Raw genomic sequence first — 24463 nt, 5'->3', positions numbered from 1 at the left:
CAGGGAAGGGTTAGAAAATAAATAATGAATTGAAAAATGTGTTGCTTTAACGTGTAATGATATGAGCCAGCGCCTTGTGATCAGCTATGGCATGATGTAGAAGTATGGGTAAGACAATACAGTGGAGCTGTAGCTGAGCTGCGTACGTGGTAGCCCCCCTTTAAGTAAATGAACTTAATACAAACTAATTAGATTAGAAACAGAATTTGGAGTATGGTTGCCAAATATTTTGATTTGAAGGACTTGCTTTTTTACAGTATTTTTTAATGGGGAATTTTTTCAAGAAATTTCGTGAACTTGAATTCGAGAATGTTTTATTTTTACTTAAATTTTTATATTGTATGTAATCATTCCATGTGATAAGTTTTTGTTGTGTATTTGGCACTAACTCACTTTCAACAGCACAGGGGAGGGCTTTACTTGATTCTTTTTTGTTAAAAATAAGGGATGGTGTATGGAATATTCTTAATGTCACTTGAAAAATATTGGATTACAATTAAATGAAAAACTGGTTCCTTGGTTTTTTTTTTTTTTTTTTAATCCTTCAAGTTTTCCCTCATTGTTTGTGCTCTTTCCCCCATTGTCAGGCTTAAAACATACAGTATCATTGTCATCTGTCTCCTGAATAATGGTCCTGAGGTGATATTATTAATGTGGCTTTTTAAAATCAAGCTAATTATACTTGCCTAAAAGAGCCACATGTGTGTGATTCTAGCTGCCTGGTGCCTTTTGAGAGCCCTGGAGACAAGCTAGTGAATAGAGCTGAAAATTCATTCTGTATTTGATTAAATGGAACAGACTCGCTGCTCCTTACCCCAGCGGGGGCTATGAGATCTCTTGATCCCCGAAGCGGCTCCAAGACCCTGGGAATTCCATTAGCGAGCACCTGAGGAATTTCTGCCCTGCAGTGCCTTTTTTGTATGTGTGTATGTGTGTGTGTGCAGAGGGAGTGGAGCAGAGCGGGGATTGGGGGGATGCGGGCAGGGGGGGTTGAGGGGGTGGAGGGAAGGCTACATTAGAAGACTCCATATGTTGGCAGATCTAAAATCAAGGCATGACTTAACAGCTTATCTTGTAAGAGAAAAGCCCAACCCAAAGGCAGATTGCTAGTCCGGACTTTATTACAAGCAGGACTACAGTGATGTGTTTTTAGCACTGAACTGAACTCCAGTGTAAGTACAGAAAGTGGCTTCTCTGCTTTCCCTCCGAAGCACAAGCAGATACACGTTGCAGACTTGGTAAGTTTTCTTTGAATGATCTTTTGATAAATATGTAAAATTATCTTACTGTTTGGTCTTGCCTGTAAAGGCTGATGTATTGTTTTAATAACTTTCAAACTGAGAGCAAAATCAGACTTCATGTGAAACAAATTGTTTCGCAGTGATGAAATGCTTGTTTTAATAGGCATATTTTAGTTTACTCTTGATAGAATTTGATTGTTTCTGTTACATTATTATTATTATAGAATTCTAATTTAGATTATGTCTTTTCTGTTGTCTTTTTAAGAATTGTATCATTTCTAGTGTTTCTGAGGCATTACTTTGCAGACTTGCTAGCAGCGCCAAGTAAATGAAAATCTATCTGCCAAAAACATTCTGTAAAATCTTTGGAGCAAAATTTTTGAGAAACATTAGTGTGTCTTCCTTCCCAAGTCCCTTTTCCCCTGCCTCAAATAATGTTTGGGCACAAACTTTTTTTCAGAATATTAGCCCAGTTTGTTTCTTGTGTACTTTTCAAGGAAGACCAGTTCTGAATGGCGGATGGTGTAGTTAATTGGTTTTCATCTACCAAGAATGTGAATTCCAATGCTCCTGGTTTTCAGCTAATGCAGAAAGCAGTAGCATATTTGATGGTTCATTTGATATATTTTGTTTCCAAGTAAAGTCGTGTTGTAAATAGTGCACAGTCTTTTCCGTCCAACTCCCATGTAGCCCTCTACCAAGTTCTCCTCACAATACAGTGTGTTCAGAAAATAAAGAAGCCTTTTTGAAGATATGTTTAGCTTTTTTCCACCTTAATCCTGGGCATTTCTCCTACTACTATGGCCAGATTGAAAGGACCCTTGAATGAATTGGAGTAAACACTGCAGTTTGTGCCTGTCCGCATTCACAGCTGTTTAGTCGCTTTGCTGTGTGGTATATTTTGATGGCCAGAGAGAATAAAAAACTAGCCCAAAGAACATTTTGTTCTGCTGTATATCTGTTGGAATGTGAGTAGGGACTCCAATGCTTAAGAGCCACTGATGTGCCTTTCATCTTACTCGAGAAAAAATATATGGGTTATATTACTGAACTTAGCTTACATATTTTGTTTATGTTTTGTTACTTGGAACTGTGAGGCCAATTTTATTTTTATATTACCCTAATACAAACAGAGAATTTGGACGCTGACATAGAGCTTGCTTTTCAGCTATTCTTGTTCCAGACCAGCTCACTTCTTGTTATTTATGTGAGCCTGGGCAATGATCTTGACTTAAGCCTTGGGGGTCTTTATCTGTAAAATGGGTATAATAACAGAAATTATGTCTTACCACTGTTGTGGGATTAAATGAGATAATGAAAGTCAAGCACTTGGCATATAGTAGAACCTCTGTAAATGTTAGCTGCTGTTATTTTTATTAACTCCTCCTGTATATGTAAGTGTACATGTATTTCTCAGAAGCTAGTAATAGTGCGGGCACGTGAAACAATACAGCTTTCTTAAATTTGCATCTGAAACTTAGAAGGCACTTGGACATTGTGTGTAATTTTTTTCCAGTTGAGGTGTAACATAGTAATATCACAAGTGTACAGCTAATGTATACTAAGTGAACAGCTAGATGAATTGTTACATATGCACATGTCTGTGGTAACCAGTACCCAGATGGAGATACAGAACATTTCCTTGGCCTTAGAAAGCTCCCTGGTGCCCATCCCAGGCAGCCCTCCCTCTTGCTAGCAGGCAGCAGCTATTCTGAAGAGTTAGAATAGATGAGTTTTGCCTGTTCGTGAACCGTATGAACATGGACTCCTACAGTATGTAGTCTTATGTTGGAGTTCTTGCACTGCTCAATAATGAGCATTGTAATAGACATAAGCCTGTGAGATTTATTCATGTTATTGAATAACATTTATTTATGTATACGGTACTAATTCATGCTTTGTAAATTGTTGTAGAGTCTTTTGTGCGGTTTGAAATTCATAATAATCCATTTTATTGGCACATTGGATACACAGTCTTTGGGGGAAAAAAGAAAATAACACTTCTTCCTACATTACTAGAAAATCAGATCCCAATGGCTATCTTAGGAAAACAACCATGACCTCGTTTTTATTCACAGAACTGGGTTTATTCACTACTTGAAGGTATAATTACCTTCAGTTACAATTCCATAAACCAGATACTTTGAAAACTGTATTCATTTTTATGTGTGTGTTTTTAGGAGGGAGCCTCAAAATAGGGGAAAAGGACCATCTAAGGTAGCTTATATCCTTCATGCTTAGGACTAAATGCCATAATCAACACTTAGCGTTGTACAGAAGTAACCACCAGTCCAGCATTAGTATAATATTCTTTGAGTTTAAAATGAAACAGTACAACGCTTTTCTGAAGAAAAAAGAAAAGTCCACCATAAAAGGAAGAAAGTGGAGCTAGGATGTTATACTGCAGGAAGATTTTGAGGAACAGGAGCAAGCACTTATATCAGGAAGAAGAGTTTTGGCCACTAACCTATTAACAATTGTGGTCAGGCTATGCCTATACATTCAGAATTTGTTTGTATTGTTGAAATTCTCTAATATGCTAAATAAAATTTATTTCACAGACAGACAAGATGATTCAGTAGATGAAATCAGAAGGTTTTTGTTTGTTTGTTTTAAATTTTGGAAGGGACTTTGGCTGCGGTTAATAGCTTGTATTTCTCTTATTGGAAATGTTGATTAAGGATTTTGCGGGTGTTCTGCTTGAACACTAGCCATTTTTCTCTCAGGAGACATTGTATTTTTCAACATTTATAATTTTATTAAATCTGACTATTCATAGCTCTTGACACAAGGTCATTCTTCACATACAGCCATATGCAGGATGGGTTCCTCTGGACTGGAGAGGGGCAAATTGTCCCCTTTTCTTCCTAAATCAGACCATCCGTGGTCAGGATTTCATTGGGGGTTGGGAGCGTTGAAATAGTGAGACGTGATTCATCTTTTGATCTATAGGCGTCCTCAAAGATGCAGATTATGTTTCAGAAGAAAGAAGAACTATCCAACAAATAGAGCTGCCTCATGTGAAGCAGTGCTGTTTGGAAGGGGCATGGACTCCTGATTCCTGGAAGTGTTGTAACGGCATTTGCAAAGGCTGCTGTGGGAAGAATCTCTTCCTTGGGTGCGACATTGAACCAAATAACCTCTAAGGCATTTGTAGGACTGAGGTTCCATGAAATAGGCTTTTATGGTGTGCCTAGGCTACATACCCACCGTGTACATGATTTTGGAGGTAGGAAATATGTTAAAAGTTACCAACAGCCATTGGATAAATACATTTTTTAAACCAGCTCCAGTTTAAAGTTGGAGATTGCCTCGACTTGCTGGCTCTTTTCACTTTAAATGTAATCCTTAGTTTATCACTAACAAGTAAATGTCAGGTATTCTTTCTTCCTTACTTAAATAGGGACTTTTTCAATATTCTAAGTGTATTGGTATCAGAAATGATAATACTTAAAAGTATAGCATGTACTACCTTTTTATATAGGTACACATCTGAAGCCATTTGTTGGCCCAGTTATTTATTCATTCCTACAACAAATTATATGTAAACAGTAATAAATGTCCCTCTTGTCCCTCCTCCACTGCAACTTTTCTAAACTTGAGTTACAAGAGAGATAAATAACTCATATAGGAGGAGAAAGGCCGATATCAGAGACGTATCCAAGTATCAAAACCATGTTCAAGATATTTTCTGGGATCCATAGATATTTAACCATGTACACATCTTGTATCTGTAAATATAGTACTTTATGTTAATCACTGATATTTAAAATGATGGAAGGAACTGTGGGATCCTGAATCACCAAAATAATATTTTCTCCATTTTATAAAACAGAAAAAGTATATTGAGTTTTTACTGTTTTATGTTTATGTATGCCCATCCATACCAATTCCATCCTCCCTGTAGCTTAGAAGTGGGCCTTCTTTATCTCTTGTCTGTTACCATTACCTTACCCCTCCATCCTCCTTCTCAAACTTTGGGAGAGGGACAGAGGAGATTCAGCATGTGAGATGAAAAAAATGCCTTTGCAACTCCTGCTTAAACTGCTACTAACTCATCCCCTTGTCTTCAGTTTTGGTTTGCCCCCTTCCAGATTATTGATTTTTCTTACATTTTGCCTGAGTAATGATCTTTCTGAAATGTAAATATGTGATCACGTGACTGGTTTCATTAAAATCCTTTAAAGTCCCTGAATTGCTCACTTATTGAAGCCCAGGTCTTTAATTGGATATATTGGGTTATATGCCTACTGGAAGCTTCTGCCATCCTGGCTACTTTGCCTTCCATGAATATACCATGCTTTCTCGCAGGCTGAAAGCGCATCTCTCCTGGCACTGATACGGTATCATAATTGCATACGTGTCAGTCTCCCCTTTATTCCTTAAGGACAATGTGATTTTCCCCTATGTACCATTGGCCCACCCACCCCTTTCTTTGCACTCTGCTGAACAAGTACTAAACACTCAGATATCCTGGATGGCGTTAATGTGCATTTGAATTTCTGGGTGAGCGAGTGTGTTCAACTGCATATTCTGATTCAGTAGGTCTGGGGTGGGGCCCAATATTCTCCCTTTCTAACAAGTTTCCAGATAATACTGATGAGCTGGGTGGAGCACACTTAGTAGAAAGATGCTGAACCATCTTCTCTAGAACCATGAATGATTTCAACACACGTTTTTGCTCGTAAAAATTCAGTGACATCAATGACTCTCAAGTTCAGGGAGTGATACCACAGCTTCAAGTAATGAAGATAAACGAAAGCTTTAGATAAAGAAAAAAACAGTTACATATTGAAGATGCTGGGACATGCATTATCACACTATGACTGGAATCCTTGTCAAATATTTTGAATATTTTAACAATTTTATATATTTAAAATGTATGTAGTAGTTCTGTGCAACATTATTCAGTGCCCAGAGAGCTGATGTCATATTTTGTCTTTTTGTATTTCGCAGGGGTTCTCCTGGGTATATAGGTACTAAAAAATATATTCTGGATTGTGTCTCTTGCCAGGGAAATTTCTGACAGTTACTGGCTTTTTACAGTATCAGAATAAAAGTAATTAGAATTCTTTATTTTACTATAGTTTGGTATCTGTTCAGTGAGTAATTGCACACACTGCCTGGTTAGAGGTAAAATTGGCAAGGGGAACGAATGTTTAATGGATAAAATACTGCTTTTATCAGGCCATGAAATTATTGTAGTGACATCAGAACTTGGCAGTCTCTTATTCCAATAAAAAGAAAAATAGCATTGCAAGCTGGGGATAAGACATTTTTCCTGCCCATTTAATTTGGCTTCTTTTCATGATTTTGGCCTTAGGGTGTGGGTATAACAAAACAACAACACAGTGAATAACAGGCAGTAACAATTAGGGAGTGAGCATGGTTTCAGCTGGAATGGACATAGGGTTTATCAGTAACCCCTGTTTCCGTCATTCTAACTGTCCCTCTCCTGTTGGTGACTATGAGAGTATGAGAGTGGGTATGGGGAATCCTCGTTTATAAAATGGGGTTAAACCTCACCATTTGGCTCGATATTACATAGCTTGCAATGTATTGAAAACATCTGATACTGGCTCATAAAATGATCATGTGGCTGAATGTCTGAATGTGATTATGTATGTGACAGTACAGTTTTGCAGGAAAGGTGCCATTTATCCCTCTGTAAAAACACCAGTCAAATAATATCAGATTACCGATCAGAGCGGTTGGATTTGATTTAGTGTTTCCTCCTTCCCATTTCATCCTATGCACTCTCACTGTGCATTTAGATTTCTAGATGTGGCCATGATATAACGACAACTCATTATCAGGATTTCGGTTTGGTGTCCTAGCATCCTAGCAGTAATTCCAGTAAACCTTGGGACTACTAAATCTGGAGGAGGTATTTTTATAGTTCTTAATAGATGACTAAACTCCTGAGTAGGGCCACATTAGAGTCTTAACTGCTATGTTGTACCCATGATTTACCTCCTGGGTGCATCTTACTGTGTGATCGCCTTTTTAAATGGGGTAATTTTATTGTTTCTTCCATTAAATCTTGGATGTTCATCCAAAAGGAAATGGCAGGTTTTCTTCTGCAGTAATAAGAATTATAGTGAGGTTCTGCTGAGTTGGTTCTGGTGGGTGAAAGCATATTTTAAACCTAATTGTGAATACAGTCGTCCCTCAATATCCATGGGGGATCCATTCCAGGACATGACACCCCCTATTGCCTGTGGCTATCCAAATTCTTAGATGCTGAAGTTCCCTGTATTTGCATATAACTTATGCACATCTTCCTGTTTAAATCATCTCTAGATTACTTATAATACCTAACACGATTTAAATGCTATGTAAATAGCTGTTATACTGTATATTTTTAATTTTTTTTTTTTTTTTTTTTTTTGAGACGGAGTCTTGTTCTGTTGCCCAGGCTGGAGTGCAGTGGTGTGATCTCGGCTCACTGCAACCTCCGCCTCCCAGGTTCAAGCAATTCTCCTGCCTCAGCCTCCCAAGTAGCTGGGATTACAAGCACCTGCCACCATGCCCGGCTAATTTTTGTAGTTTTAGTAGGGACAGGGTTTCGCCATGTTGGCCAGGCTGGTCTTGAACTCCTGACCTCAAGTGATCCGCCCACCTTGTCCTCCCAAAGTGCTGGGATTACAGGCGTGAGCCACCACGCGTGGCCTGTATTATTTTTTATTTTTATTTTCCAAATATTTTTGGTCTGTAGTTGGTTGAATCCGTGGATGAGGAGCTGTGGATACCAAGTGTCAAGTGTGTATACCTCTACTTAACATAGTTTCAAGTCATATTATAATTTGATTAGAATTGTTCGATCTCTAAATGAGTAGTTTGATTTCTGTTTATTGAAAATTAGGCATACTTTCTTTTTTATAGTATGAGTCCTTTTTAAGGTTACAATAAAAATAAATAGATCAGATTTCTACCCTGAGTTCCCAATTCCAAGCTCTAGTCACCATGTTTTAAATTATTTTATATTTTGGTTGGGTTTCTCTCTTAAAAGAAATTACAGTAATCATGTTTTGACTATATATAAGTCTTTTGTATAATTTTCATAATACACTTAGAGCTAAAGTTTTTTTTGTGTTGTTTTGTTTTGTTTTAATCCCATGGCTAACCAAAGCCAATTTTGAGTCATTATGAGATTGACTGTTAACTGTGGTCTCCTATTAGGCTAGCAAACACAATTGATGTTATTTGTTATTTCTTTTGTGTTTGAGGATGCATTTTAAAAGAGCTATTGCTGGCCAGGTGCGGTGGTTCATGCCTGTAATCCCAGAACTTTGGGAGGCTGAGGTGGGCGGATCACCTGAGGTCAGGAGTTCGAGACCAGCCTGGCCAACATCGTGAAACCCTGTCTCTACTAAAAATACAAAAAATTAGCAGGGCGTGGTGGTGGGTGCCTGTAATCCCAGCTACTCGGGAGGCTGAGGCAGGAGAATCGCTTGAACTCGGGAGGCAGAGGTTGCAGGGAGCCAAGATTGCACCATTGCACTCCAGCCTGAGCAACAAGAGCAACACTCTGTCTGGAAAAAAAAAAAGAAAAAAAATAGCTATTGTTATAGCGATTAGGTCTTACAATAATTTCACATTTGTTATGACAGCAGGTGCAGTGGGGGGTTTAATTATACAATACAGCTTGTGCAGAGATTTCATATCAATATTTTGTGGTATCAGATAAACGTTAGCTCAGGGTTTGGACTACATGCATCTTAGTAATGTTAATAGGAATCTTGTAGCTAACTCCCAAAGTGGATTTCTAAATGTGAACCTTGGTAAATCCAGGCTAATGCATTCCACCCCCCCTGAAAGTAATATCCAAAATTATCTTAAAGAAAACACTGTCTGTGTTTTACTTGTTATTTTAGGGTGTCTCTTCCCAGATAGGTAGATTGTTAGGGAAAAGATAAGGAAGTGATTACCCTTATAAAGTAGAAACTACAACACTTGGTTAGATTCACGTTTCCTTAGCTGTACGTGAATACAGGACACTTAATTCATTGTGATTACAGGTGTCAGCTGGCCATGGAATCAGAGCAGCAGCCACCACATCTCAAATGCTACAGGCCTTTAACAACCAAGAATGAGAAACTGATTTTTGAGTTTTTCATTTGTGCAATTAATGATTTTTTTTCCTTCATGTTGAAATGTGAGTTTTCTGGAAAAAAAAAAATTTACATCGAGTAGGCGAAGTCCCCATTTGCTTGTAAAGTTTCTTTCTCATTCACTGAGAAATACTAGTGTCTTTTTCCGATTCACCTAGAGTGAATGTATGCTGCATGTGTACTTGGGCAATTTAACAGTAACTAATAAGGTGTCAGAGGAGTGAAGTATTGCTTTTTGCAGAGCCAGGCCCTTGTCTGTGGGTGTGCCCTGCAGACTATAAGAATGGAGGCTCCAGGGGATTGGGAAAGAAAAGTCCTGACCCAGGCTGTGCGTTGTGTGCACAGACAGGCTTAGGAGGAGCCACGGCACACCCCGTCCTTGGTCCCCTGCTGAGGAGTTTGTATTTCGGCAATTACAAATCTTGTTTTGTGGTTCTTTTTATTCTGTATACAGCATAATTTTCTCCTTTCCTGTTTCTGATAATGATCATTTCTTAAATAACTTTTATAGAGCCCTTTGTATTTTGGAGTATTTTACAGACTTTTTTTTGTTTGTTTTTGTGTGTGTGTGTTTTTTTTGCTACTTACAGGAAATGTATGAGATTGTAAAATCTTTGTTAGAATGGAAATCATGAAGACTAAATGATCGAGCATTGATATCATATAAAAGTTTTAATCTAGTTCAAAAGTTAGGTGTCCTTCAAAATACCTCTTTCGCATGTTGGAGAAAAGCGTTATTTAGAACTTTAGTCTTTCTTTTTAGGTTTATTTTAGGTTATAATTGCACAGTTGTATGTGTTTAGGAATAGATTAAAATAGCTAAATTCTAAGGGTGCTTTTTTTTGTTTTTTTTGCTTTTTTGATCTTTGACATTTCTAAACCACAAGCTCTGCATTCTAGATACTATTGACCTAATGGAAAACATTGAAGCGCATTTTGCCTAAGGTAAAATTGACTCCCTGGTATCTTATATTTTTAAACTCATTCTTCTAAAGTTCTTCTAAAGAAGTCATTTCATTTTCTTTTCCCCTAGCCACTGGGATCCTTGCTTTTTAACACTTTTCTTTAGAGCAGGCAGAATACTTGGATGCTTAGAAATTCTTTAACAGTACATCCTGGCTGAGTATGAAGTACGAAAGCCCTTTCCAATTATATGTAAAGAAGTTAACAAGGAGGATGTTTTAGTTCGTTATTTGTGTCTTGGTTATAGAATGAATACAAAATCTGAATTGGGATGCTCTTTCTCTTATTTTAACTGTTGTTCCATGGTGCCCCTGCACCCAAAATGGGACCGATTATATTGAAACAAAATTTGTTTTTCAATTTCTTGGATGTGTTACAACATGAATTCAGGCTTTGCAGTTTTAAGTGATTCCTTTAGTATTGCTTTGTCAGTTGTTAACTATTTCTGTTTTGTTTTATATCACTGTGTAATGCAGGCCAAAACAAATGTTTTGGCATTTAATGATAGCTAATTGGTGTAGATTAAAATAATTATTAACTGATTAATGGGATAGTTTAAAAATGGCTTTGATGACTTTTGATGACCATATTGAGAAGGAGGGAAAGAAAAATAGATGTTCCTCCTCCTCTGTTGAAATGAAGACTGAGTTGTAATAGCAGTGGAGTGCAGCTCCCAGTAAGAGGTGTGAGGCTGTTTATTTTCACTCTGGAGATGTATATACTACAGAAGGAAAACTCTGGCCTTGCTTAACCTAAGCAAGTCATTACTTATCTACGATCTGTCAAGCAATTTGATTAAGGTTGACAGAGCTCATATAATATCAGAACCAGGCCCTCTTAATGATTGATGATGCTTGTCTGTAAGTTTTTCTTTTTTTAATTTGAAAAGAGAAAAATTGAACAAGAAAGACTACTTGTTCAGATCTCTAATTGCCCAGTATAAACTGTCTGTAGTATTTTTATCTATAGTGAGCAATATGCATTAATTTGTATGCTGTTTTTTAGGTTGTAATTAAATGGCTTAAAAATAATAATTTTTCAGGTCTGCAGGTTAACTTGGCTTTTAAAGAATTAAATTGGGCTGGGCGCGGTGGCTCACGCCTGTTGGCTCACGCCTGTAATCCCAGCATTTTGGAAGGCCGAGGCGGGCGGATCACCTGAGATTGGGAGTTCGAGACCAGCCTGACCAACATGGAGAAACTCCGTCTCTACTAAAAATACAAAATTAGCCAGGTGTGGTGGCGCATGCCTGTAATCCCAGCTACTTGGGAGGTTGAGGCAGGAGAATTGCTTGAACCTGGGAGGCATAGGTGGCAGTGAGCTGAGATTGTCACATTGCATTCCAGCCTGGGCAACAAGAGTGAAACTCCATCTCAGAAAAGAAAAAAAAAAATAACTAAATTGTTGAAATTTTAGAGAACCTGCTTCATATCTTAGTATCTTTCTTAACATGGTTTTCTTTGATGCTATGTATTCTTTATGTAGTAGAATTTTTTAACCTGCAGGAAATTTTCCTCTTCATTCTCTAATGAAATTGAATTATTTGGAAGTCTTTGGCTTTAACTTAAGGGATTTTTGACGCTTTGCCTTCTAACTGTAAAATATGATTTGGATGATTGTAATAGCATATCTGGGGCGTTGAACGTTGCTGCTGACCTCTTTGCTCGATTGTTCCTTATCTCATTCCCATTACCAACAGATTAATACAATGTGTGATGGGAATGTGCCAAATGTTCTTGGCAACACTGTAAATCATTAGTCTATACTGTTGAGTCCAACTGAAGAAGACCATTTCTTTTCTTTTCTTTTTTTTTTTTTTTGAGACAGAGTCTCACTCTGTTGCACAGGCTGGAGTGCAGTGGTGCGATGTTGGCTCACTGCAAACTCCACCTCCCAGGGCTCAAGTGATTCTCATGCCTCAGCCTCCCAATTAGAGTAGCTGGGACTACAGGTGTGTGCCACCATGCCTGGCTAATTTTTGTATTTTTAGTAAAGACGAGGTTTCTCCATGTTGGCCAGGCTGGTCTTGAACTTCCGACCTCAAGTGATCCACCTGCCTCAGCCTCCCAAAGTGCTGGGATTACAGGCAGGAGCCACGACGGCTGAAGACCATTTCTTGATTTTTATCATTTATGTCATTCACGTACTACTCTCTGGAAGTAGATATGGGATTGAAAGACATCCACATCCTTATTTTATATAAATGTAGCATGTGGAATTTGTAGATTAATGAAATGATTGAATTTAGAATGAATTTGTGTTACATAAATGGGAGCTTTAACCTAGGCATTTTTGGGCAGTGTATTATGGCAGTTTAGACTAGGGTAGGTCCTGGAGTCAAGAGAGCCTGGAGTCAAAGCCAGGCTCCACCATATTCTAGTGATGTGAGCCCTCTGTGCCTTGATTTCCCCATCTCTATATGGTGGTACATGGGGCTATGGGATCATCCCATTTAGTCTTTACAGGCAAAATGAGGACACAATAGCTTGGGCTAGTGATTGGCACTTGCTAGGTATTTACTGCATGCAAGCAGTTGCTGTTGCTGTTCTGTTGTTCTGTTTGAGATGGAGTGCTTTTATTGACAAAATGTGATCTTATTGTGGTACAGGTTACTGAGAGACTGTCAAATCAAAATCAAATGAGTAGGATTAAAATTGAAGGAGCTCTTGCCGTGGGAATAACTAGAATTGATTGTATGTGCTTGGGTGGTGAGGACGTGGCTCCTGGGAAAGAGAGCAGTTAGGGGAGTGCTGTAATATGTAATGGTGAAAGTTTGGGTAAATTCCTGTATCTTCAAGCAACTGAACACCATCTTGATTTTCTTGCTTTAAATTTTCAATTTTGTTACTCTCCCTTTCCCCCTCCATCTCCTGAAGCTCAGTGTAAACATTCTTCAGTTTAATACCAGGTAAATAACACTGATTTTTATAAGAGATGCACTTCATACCTAGCTTTACTAGGCTAGGTATGAAGCAAGGGATAGCTAAAAGCAAGGGGATAGCTATTGTTAGAATTCTTTGCTAACTTTTCTGGTAATAGTTTTCTCCCAAAAGTATGAATGTTGTCATCGATGGGAAATCCCATTACTTCCTAGAATTTTCAGATGTATACTTAAATACTGAGCATGATTGTTACATCTGTTCTTTCAGGTTTCCTACTTTTCTTTTGGGCTTACATATGTTTGGAGTAGATAAACACTTAACTGTGATTGGCAGTATTAAAACCACCAATAAAGTACCATCCTCAAGGTGCCTCACAAAAAGAAATAGAGTAGAAGTGGGGTCACCAGAGCAGAGATTTGCCTGGAGATAGACCAGTGTGCACACTGTCAGCCCCACCCAGACACTCCCGTTTTGTTTCTAGCTGGCCAGGATAAGTACAGTAGAAGTTGACCTCAAGTGGCCATTGGAGATTGGGATTTAGTAATGGAGGGGGATCCAAAAAACTGGAGCCAGAAGGTGTTGTAGAATCGGAAAATGACAAGGGGGGCCACCGTCACCCTTTTTCAGCTGGCTCTTGCCTTTCTGTCTTCAGCAGTGACAGTAACAATGCTTCAGAAGGTAGATGCTTGTCTTAAATATTTTTTTTAAATATTATTTAGATAAGTCTCGAGAATCTCATTCTTTGACCCCACAGATTGGTCTAGTTACTGAATTTTTGTCACTGGTCTACAGGTCTTCAGAGCAGCACAGTAATTTTTGTAGCAATATTGAACGTGTATGCAGGAGAAAACATTGTACCACAGCTCTAGAAATGCCTGGACTTTACGATACTCTGTGGGCCCCCTAAAATAGAGGATAAGTTTATTGCATTGCATTTATAGAATTTTATGAGGGTAATGGTCTTCATGGCTAGGGTAGCATTTATAAGATTCTTATAACTTTTTTGATTCTAGGGAATGGGAATCTTGTATTTGAAACTACAATTCTTATCCTACCATCCCAATACCATTCTTAGTCCAGATTTGTGAAGATGTGTGATCAAGGAAACAGCTATGTGTTTGGCTAGTTATAATGCCGTTTCAGTGAATATGTCTTAATTGAGATGATAATATTCTGTATTTTGCTAAAAAGGGGCTAGCACTTAACCTTGAATGTGACTTTTTTTTTGTTTTTGTTTTTGTTTGGGACGGAGTTTCGCTCTTGTTGCCCAGGCTGGAGTGCAGTGGCGTGATCCCGGCTCACCACATCCTCTGCCTCCCACATTTAAGCAATTCTCCTGCCTCAGCCTCCGAAGTAGCTGGGATTACAGGCATGTGCCACCACGCCCGGCTAATTTTGTATTTTTAGTAGAGATGGGGTTTCTCTGTGTTGGTCAGGCTGGTCTCAAACTCACAACCTCAGGTGATCTGCCCACCTGGGCCTCCCAAAGTGCTGGGATTACAGGGGTGAGGCACTGTGCCCAGCCGAATGTGTGACTTTTTTGAAAAGGAAAAATTATTATAAAATCCTAATGTTGATTAAATAATGCTTATTTTTAATCTCATATAATTATTTATAAAATAAACTAAATGGAAACATCTTATAAAACTAAAATGAATTTCCAAAGTAAATACTGACTCCAAAATCAACACAATTCAAAAATTTAAAATAATATTTTAAAAACGTTTAGATTGCTATTGTTATGTTTAATGATTGAGAACTATTTTTGTTTATTTTATATTTCCTTTGTTTTTTGATTCTTTTGATATTAAGCATGATTACCATTATTTTTTCTTTTTAACAATTTTCCCACAAATTTAAGTGCTTTAAACATTTTAAATTATTGGCCAGGCGCGCTGGCTCACGCCTGTAATCCCAGCATTTTGGGAGGCTGAGGCAGTCGGATCACGAGGTCAAGAGATTGAGACCATCCTGGCCAACATGGTGAAACTCTGTCTCTACTAAAAATACAAAAAAATTAACTGGACAAGGTGGCACATGCCCATAATCCCAGCTACTCGGGAGGCTGAGGCAGGAGAATCGCTTGCACCCTGGAGGTGGAGGTTGCAGTGAGCCGAGATTGCACCACTGCACTCCAGCCTGGGTGACGGAGCAAGACTCCGTCTCTCTCTCTCTATATATTTTAAATTATTATAGGTACCTAATAGTTGTATGTGTTTATGTAGTACACGTAATGTTTTGATGAAGGCATAACAGTGTGTAATGATCAAATCAGGGTAACTAGGTTTTCTTTGTGTTAGGAACATTTCAATTCCACTCTTTTAGTTATTTAAAAATATACAATAAATTATTGTTAACTATAGTCACCCTGTTGTAATACTGAATACTAGATTTTATTCATTCTATCTAATTATTTTTGTACCCATTAGCCATCCCCACTTTATCCCCACCTCCCTGCTGCCCTTCTGAGCCTCTGGTAACCATCATTCTATTCTCTGTCCCCCTGAGTTCAATTTAAAAAAATTTTTAGCTCCCACATATGAATGAGAACATGTGAAATTTGTCTTCCTGTGCCTGGCTTATTTCACTTATCATAATGTCCTCTGATGCCATCCATGTTTTTGCAGATGACAAGATTTCATTCTTTTTATGGCTGAGTAGTATTCCATTTTGTGTATATACTACATTTTCTTTATCCATTCATCCGTTGATGGACACTTAGGTTGATTCTATATTTTGGCAAATGAATAGTGCTGTGATAAACGTGGGGATGCAGATATCCCTTTGATATATTATACTAATTTCTTTTCTTTTGGATATATATCCAGCAGTGTCATTGCTAGATCTTACCGTAGTCTGTTAACAGTGAATTTGTTTTTAACAATCCATTATTTTGCAGGGCAGCCACTTTAAAAGTACACCCCAATATATAATACCAAAGTATGAAGAAAACCCATTCAATGAAAACTTTTTGTTATGTATTAATAATTACTTTTTGTTGATGAACCATATTAACATGGGATCTGTGCAATATGTGTGTTCCTACTTTGTGTAAGGTCATTTCTTATGTCGTGCTTTTCAAGTTTGGCACACCAGTGCTGCCATGAACCAGAAGATAAATCTCCCACGTTTCTTTTTACCTGTTTCAAACTTTGTACAGCATTCTATAATGTCATGTGACCTTCAGATGTCATCTCTGTGATCCAAAAATGCAAATGCAACTGGGCACTGAAATTTTGGGACCTGTCTTTGGTTGATGTTCCAGACTTCGCTGGATCGAATTATCACCATAATTTATTGATCAGCAATGCATAACCACAGTGACCTTTTTTTTTCAGTCAGTTTCATACCTCCTGAAATCCATCCGCAGATTAGAATAGAACTAAAACCTGGTAAGTTTGAGAATCTTCCAGAATGACACATGGCCATCGATTCACACTGAAGTGAGTGGATGTAAGCGCAACTGTGTACTCAAGGCCTTTCTTTTGCTTAGGAAGCTGTGTATGGCGCGGGAAGGCTTAGGCCTGGGGTTGCCCTGGGTGCAAACCTCACCCTGTCTTTATTTGCTGTGGTCCCTTGGGGAGGCTATCTGAGCGTTCTTTGTTTTCTCATTTGTAAAATGGAAATAATACCTATCCTTAAGTTTGTTTGAGGATTGGTAACAATGTCACTGGTAGAGGGTCCTGACTGCAAGTTGTCTAGGTTCTTGGCATTTTGAACAAAGGATTGGACAAAACGCCCAGCAAAGCAGAGAAAGAATGAAGCAACAAAAGAACAAAAGTAGGGATTTACTGAAAACGAAAGTACACTCCACAGTGTGGGAGTGGGCCAAGCAGCGGCTCAAGGGCCCGGATACAGAATCTTCTTGGGTTCAAATACCCCCTAGAAGTTTCCTGCTGGCCACTTCATGCTCATCTCATGTCAGTTAAGTGGTAGCCTGCAATCGGTCTGACTGTTTGCAGGAAGGAGCCAACCAGAGGCCCAAGTGAAGTTACAAAGGTAATGCTCCTGTGCAAACATCTGATTGGTTGCTTTTTGCAAAGTCTTCTGTGCAAACGAAGACTCAGCCCACAATCAGTCTGATTTGTTGCAGACAGCCAGTTTCCCACCTGCCATGCAGAAAAGGTCAAAGCGAGTAGCCTCTGGTTCTTTTGTTACTTAGGTGTCGAAAGGGTTTTCCTTTCAATTTAGTTCTAGGAAGTGGTGTGAAACAGCCTTAGGTTCCCTGCCTCCAGACCCTATTCTCCTGCCTAAATAATATATGTAAAATCGGCCAGGCGAGGTGGCTCATGCCTGTAATTCTAGCACTTTGGGAGGCCGAGGCAGGTGGATTGCCCGAGCTCAGGAGTTCGAGACCAGCCTTCGCAACACGGTGAAACCCAGTCTCTACTAAAATACAAAAAAAGAAGCCGGGCATGGCAGCGTGTGCTTGTAATCCCAGCTACTTTGGAGGCTGAGGCAGGAGAATCACTTGAACGGGGGAGGTGGAGGTTGTAGTGAACTGAGATTGTGCCATTGCACTCTAGCCTGGACAGCAGAGCGAGACTCCCGTCTCAAAAAAAAAATTAAAAAGTAAATAAATAAAATCTTTGAACCATAAACTTAATAATTAGTAGTTATAAACCTAATAATTGGTAGCTGTTATTATTCTTTGAATAATCTCATAAACCAGTTGTTCAATAGGATGCATAAAAAAATATATGTTTCTGCACAATCCAGTTCTTGTCTGCTTTGTGGAAGCAAGAGGCTGGGGTGGATTAGATTGTCAGAATTATTTGGCAAGATTTTTCATACTGCATGTGTCCTACCTTCTTACCACTTACAGGTGACCCACAATTACCACTGGGAATGTGGCATAACTCTGCTGTGCTGAGGCAGAGAAATGAGTACTATCGACTAAAAACAGTTGAGTCTTTCTTGGGCAGCTCTGATTTAAGTACTTGTACAATATTTTAAAATCCTAATTTTATAATTGCATATGAAGATGAATTTATGTAAATAAATCAGCAAATTGGCCGGGCTTGGTGGCTCACGCCTGTAATCCCAGCACTTTGGGAGGCCGAGGCAGGCGGATCACCTAAGGTCGGGAGTTCGAGACCAGCCTGACCAACATGGAGAAACACCATTTCTACTAAAAATACAAAATTAGCTGGGCGTGGTGGCTCATGCCTGTAATTCCAGCTACTCGGGAGGCTGAGGCAGGAGAATCGCTTGAACCTGGGAGGCGGAAGTTGTGGTGAGCCGAGATCACGCCATTGCACTCCAGCCTGGGCAACAAGAGCGAAACTCCGTCTCATAAAAAATAAATCAGCACATTGATATTGCCTAATATTGACAGGAAACAACTCACATGCAAGCTGGATTAACCTCACGTGTATGTGTAGGTTAAATTAGCATTGTGGCAGATTGTTTAAAAAGTGTATTGACTTTCCTTAGATATTTACCAAATTTAAGACTTAAAAAATGTTGGCAAGAGGTGGGATAGATTGACCTGATGGTTTTAAGAAGATTTATTAAACTATTTGTGGTTTGACCCAGTTAGTTTGTCCAATACTGTTAAAATCTACTTAAAATTTATCCTAAGAAGTTATCCTATTTAGTACTAGCATTATGTGGTAGAATTTTGTTTTAATGTGGTTTGCTATTACATGATTTTGACTATACAGAAGTTCATATGTTGTAGGAAGCCCAACTATGTTCAGTAAAAACCTGATAGTTTAGCCAGTAATGCCCATCTGTGTCATAAGTGTGTGAAGAGAGTCTGTTGTGTTTGTTTTGGCTACAGATCCTTAGAGCATCCTAAATGTAGAGATTTCCATTTACCCACCGTTGGTCATATGCCTTTTAGAGCTTTTAAGATCATGATGTTTTGCAGCCCACCAAGTCATTTCTATTTGTGAACAAAATAATAGTGCCTTTGGTGTTGTTTGTGGTCTTTTCCCCTTAGGTTTAAAGGGATCCTTTTGTTAAACTATTTTAATTTTTGCCCCCTTTTTTTTTTTTTTTTTAGACAGTCTCACTCTGTTGCCCAGGCTGGAGTGCAGTGGCGCGATCTCGGCACACTGCAACCTCCTCTGCCTCCCAGGTTCAAGTGATTCTCCTGCCTCAGCCTCCTGAGTAGCTGGGATTACAGGTGTGCACCACCACGCCCGGCTAATTTTTGTATTTTTAGTGGAGACAGGTTTTCACCATGTTGGTCAGGCTGGTCTCGAACTCCTGACCTTGTGATCCGCCCGCCTCGGTCTTCTAAAGTGCTGGGATTACAGGCGTGAGCCACCATGCCCAGCCTGCCCATGTTTTTACTGTAGTAGCGCTGCACCATGCTCTTGGTTAGTTGCCTTGACTTTAGTACCTATTTTTTTTTTTTTTTTTTGGAGACGGAGTCTTGCTCTGTCACCCGAGCTGGAGTGCAGTGGCACCATCTCGGCTCACTGCCAGCTCCGCCTCCCGGGTTCACGCAATTCTCCTGCCTCAGCCTTCCGAGTAGCTGGGACTACAGGCACCTGCCACCAGGCCCGGCTAATTTTTTGTATTTTTAGTAGAGATGGGGTTTCACCGTGTTAGCCAGGATGGTCTCGATCTCCTGACCTTGTGATCCGCCCACCTCGGCCTCCAAAGTGCTGGGATTACAGGCGTGAGCCACCGCGCCCGGCCTTTAGTACCTATTTTTAATTATATATCCTATAATCACTTTTTAAAAATTGTTGTAGTAAAACATAAGTCATTGTGGTTGTTAAGTAACTTCATAATTCCCAGAAAACATTGCTGGGTTTCTCACAGTGTAAGTTCTTTCATTTATCACAATTTACTAAGCACTCATTTTGTGCAAGGTATTTCCCAGGTGGTGTCTGTACAGTGATGAGCAAAATAGACAAGGTCCCGTTTCTCATGGAACTGACAAACTAGTGGTTAATCTAGTTCCTCTAGAAATTTTTTTAAAAATTATTTTTTAGAGCAATTTTAGATTCACGGCAAAACTGAGTGGAAGGTACAGGGATATCCCATATACCCCCCGGTCCTCTGTTCCCAAAGACCTTTTTTGCATTTATGTGACCTGTGAGTAAGCTAGTCTAGCTCTTTTACTTATTTATTTATTCATTCGAGTATAGTGAGTCAGGTAGGATCGTCTGCTCTGTCCGTTCATGACCCTTCCTTGGCTATGATTTTTACACAGGGGAAATCAGATTAAAATGAAAGTGAAGGCCATAAGTGCGGAAGGAAAACAGTTTTAAAACATGATGTTGGAGAGCAGTGTGCTGAGAGCAAGCAAGGGGGCAGTGGGGGGTTTTGAGTGGAATGTAGGGCTGCTTGTGATAAGGGTCCTGCTTCTGAGACATCAGCTTCCCATCAAGGTCTAAGAGTTCGGCTTATTTTGGAGGGGAAGCTTAATCAAGAAGACACGGATGGGACTCTGGGACACATTGGGTCTTTTTGAGTGGCAGAAACCTGTCACTGCTGAGAAGAGTGATAATGCTGCTTTAGGGAGACCATTGGCTGACACTGAGGATGAAGAGCTGAGGAATACCTGCGTTTACAGATGACTCAGCCTGTTTCATAGCCAAATGTGTGGTGTTGAGCAGTTGTAGTATAATCCTGCTGATTTAAGACAGTGAAAATGTTAAGTCTCTAGATTAGTTGTTTTTTGACACTGATCTTTGAACCAGCATGATCTTTAATGAAGGTTTTATATTCGTCTGGAGTAAAATGAGAAGCAGCTAACCAAAAGACTTAAGCTGCATTTATACTGAAATTACTTCTTGCTTACTACTTTGTTTTCTAATGAAATACCAATAGTAGATGGCAGTGACTAATTTTTAAAAAATGTTTTTAGGGCAGATTTTGGAAAGCTTACATAGGATATACAGGCGTTCTGTTTGTAAATTTTCTGTTTATTGAAATCCCAAAGTTTGGGAACTGTTGCTGTAGTTTCCATTGAGTAAAATGACCTATGTACAATTATCTGTCTTGGAAAATGGTTTCTGTGCTGTTTCTCATGCTAGATGCTTCTTCACCTGTAAGATTTATGCCCAAGTTTTTGTGATGCCTCAGTATCAAGTAGGGTTCTCTCTCTCCAGCCGTAGACTTAAGTTGGCTTTTTATTCTTCTCCAACAGAAATGGAAATAGCTCACTTCGTTTTAGGGGCACATTCATTGTTCCATGTACTGAGGTTAGGAGGCGAGTACCTAAAAGCCTCTGTCTATATAAAAGCTGCTTTGTAGATGTTTTATTAGTACTACTGTTGGCTCTTTTAATTAGTAGTATGTTTTATTTGCACCCCGAGGCTGTTCAAGCAAAGAAGGTAATTTAAATCAACAAAATCATTTCTTATGTTTTGGAATACCTACACTTGCCATCTGATCCTTTACTCCTGAGGTACTTACTTATGTTGGCAGGGAAGCTAGGAAGAGAAAAAGATGTTTATGTGGAGTTATGAAACATCTTAAAACGTAAGTTCTTGGAACACTTTGCAACTAAATAGTTTTCAAATTGGAAATGCTCTTTTGTTCATAACCAGAGATTCTTTTTTTTTTTTTTATTTTGAGACGGAGTTTCGCTCCTGTTGCCCAGGCTGGAGTGCAGTGGGACAGTCTCCGCTCACTGCAACCTCTGCCTCCTGGGTTCAAGCGATTCTCCTGCCTCAGCCTCCCGAGTAGCTGGGATTACAGGTGCCCGCCACCATGCCCAGCTAATTTTTGTATTTTTAGTAGAGACACGTCTTCACCATGTTGGCCAGGCTAGTCTCGAACTCCTGACCTCAGGTGATCCTCCTGCCTCGGCCCGCCTAAGTGCTGGGATTGCAGGCGTGAGCCACCATGTCAAGCATGAGATTCTTTTTTTTAAGATAAATACTGAGTCTTCATGAGAAGACCTATCTCTTCTACTGTATACATATTTCTGACAGTCTTTCCAGAATTCTACAGATACCGCAATGATTGTTTGACAGTGGCTGTGACTTTCACAAAGTAAAGTTGGCTAGGGAAATTTCTCCAAATTCTTTACCTGAGTATAAAGTGAAAGGCCCGCCTCTCCAGGTTCTTAGAATGAAACTGAACTTCACGTCTCCTACTGTTTTTTTTCTTTTCAACTTAGCTTTTTGATTTTTTTGACTGAACATGAACAGTCTTTTTGCTTGCAAACTGAAGTGATGAACTTAAATGTTTAGAGCTGAAATTTTGTTGACTTTGGATATCTTTGCTGTTTTTTCCCCTTTCCTCTTAGTGCAGTCATTTTTGGAGCCTGCCATAGATGAGGCAAAACTATAGTGTAAGATAAACTTTTAAGTGTTAGTGTGTTTTTTCATTTACGCATAGCAGTTGTAAATATTTGTCATAGAATTCCAAAGCTGGAAAAAAACTGTGGAGTTTTTTTTCCTTTTGCAGACAGAACCTAAGCCATACTAAGTAAGTGTTCTGCCTATCATTCTCTGGGAAAAGGAGATAAATCCATTTAGACTACCAACTAATGATTTTGTTTTAAATATATTGTTTTAAAAAATTAGGGATCCTGTCATGTTTTGAAACTTTTTTATACCAAAAAAGTTTTAAATTCAATTGCTTATGAATTGCTATACAAGAGTTGAAGATGTCAGAGATTGAGTGTTTTAAGAAATGAGGTCAAGGTCTCTGTTATTTTATTCTGCTTTATCCCCCACCCATATTTGTTCCCTAACTGCTTTGAATATAGGTACTCAATATATTTTTGCTGTATAAATGAATGAAAAACTGCTCTTTGCAGTTTTAGGTTGTAGATTCCAACCCCACTCATAGTCTGTCCTTAGAAAATGGGTTGAATGGGCTGGGTGCAGTGGGTCACGCCTGTAATCCTAGCACTTTGGGAGGCTAAGGTGGGCAGATCCCTTGAGATCAGAAGTTCAAGACCAGCCTGGCCAACATGGTGAAACCCATCTCTACTAAAAATACAAAAATTAGCCGAGCGTGGTGGTGCACACCTGTGGTCCAGCTACTCGGGAGGCTGAGGTGGGAAGATCGCCTGAACCCAGGGAGGTCAAGGCTGCAGTGAGCCATAATTGTGTCACTGCACTCCAGCCTGGGCAACAGAGAGAGACTCCATCTTCCAAAAAAAAAAAAAAAAAAAAAAGAAAGAAAATGGGTTGAATGAAGAGATTTTAGAAAATTAAGGATCCATCCCCCAGCATTCTTATAATCCTCAGACTCAAATTAGTTATATGATGTTATATAAAGAATAAAGTTGTAGGCTGGGTGTGGTGGCTCACATGCCTGTAATCCCAGCACTTTGGGCGGCTGAGGCAGGCAGATCGATTGAGGCCAGGAGTTTGAGACCAGCTTGGGCAACATGTGAGACCCTGTCTCTACAAAAAGTGGAAGAATCAGCTGGGCGTGATGGCTTGCGCCTGTGGTGCCAGCCACTTGGGAGGTTAAGGTGAGAGGATCGCTTAAGCCCAGGAGGCAGAGGTTGCAGTGAGCCATGATCGCACCACTGCACTCCAGTCCGGGCAGCAGAGCGAGACCCTGTCTCAAAAAAAAAACATAAGTAAAGTTGTACGTTTAAAGAAAACTCACTAAAAACAAAAGAAACCCTCATGTTGTGCACAGAAGTCAACAATGACAAGTCATTCAAAGAAGAGTGAGGCCTACAAGGGTATATACGGGTAGAAATGTATTCTGTAAACATAAGGTCTGTTATTGTTTGACTATGAAATATGAGTATAGTATAATACAAAAGCCTTAAGAACTATGCCAAGACTTATACATGAGAATTGTTTCTTTAAAGAAGCCAGTTACCTTGGGAAACTCCGTATTTACCCTCTTGTTACTGTTATTGTGTCAAGAAATGTGGAGTTCTTTTAAAATTACCTTTATTGCTTGTGGTACATTAAAGAAAGTGTTTGATGTTCTTGATTTTTTGGAAATAGTCATTAATGAATAAATTGGGCATAATGTTGGAGTTAAGACTATATGTGTTTAAAAATCAGATGTAATCATAATGAGAATATTCATGCCTGCTTTATACATTGATACCAAAAATAATTAATAAGGGATTATGTTTTGCACAGAGAAGCATCATTGGAATAAGTTTATCTGGGTTCCAGGTTGGGTCTATCTGCGGCTGTGTTTTTTTAGTAGTATGTATACATATGTGTGTATTTATATGTGTGTGTATGTACCTTTTCTGTATCAGTGTCTGTGAATTATTTCTTTGACCATCCTGCCAGTGTTGTGTTACAATCTGGCCACTGCCGCTTCATGCATGTGTGGCCTAGCAGAGTTGTTCCAACAAACT

General features: G+C 39.1%; 1 protein-coding gene across 5 annotated transcripts in view; it reads left to right on the top strand.

The window, feature by feature from the left end:
• Positions 1-24463, top strand: part of CDON (cell adhesion associated, oncogene regulated) — a 106072-nt gene that overhangs the window by 2516 nt on the left and 79093 nt on the right. The window contains exon 1 of one of the 5 annotated variants that reach the window (XM_063693658.1): positions 1022-1238. The exons of 3 other annotated variants lie outside the window; for them this stretch is intronic. The gene's annotated coding sequence lies outside the window, so the exon portion shown is untranslated. Of the gene's footprint in view, positions 1-1021; positions 1239-24463 lie in introns of those variants that run through there. One more of the 5 variants, XM_063693656.1, reaches the window with a different exon arrangement.

Source organism: Gorilla gorilla, chromosome 9 (assembly GCF_029281585.2).
Source record: "Gorilla gorilla gorilla isolate KB3781 chromosome 9, NHGRI_mGorGor1-v2.1_pri, whole genome shotgun sequence".
NCBI lineage: Eukaryota > Metazoa > Chordata > Mammalia > Primates > Hominidae > Gorilla > Gorilla gorilla.
Note: the sequence above shows the minus strand (reverse complement) of the source record. Positions and strands in the feature narration are given on the sequence as shown.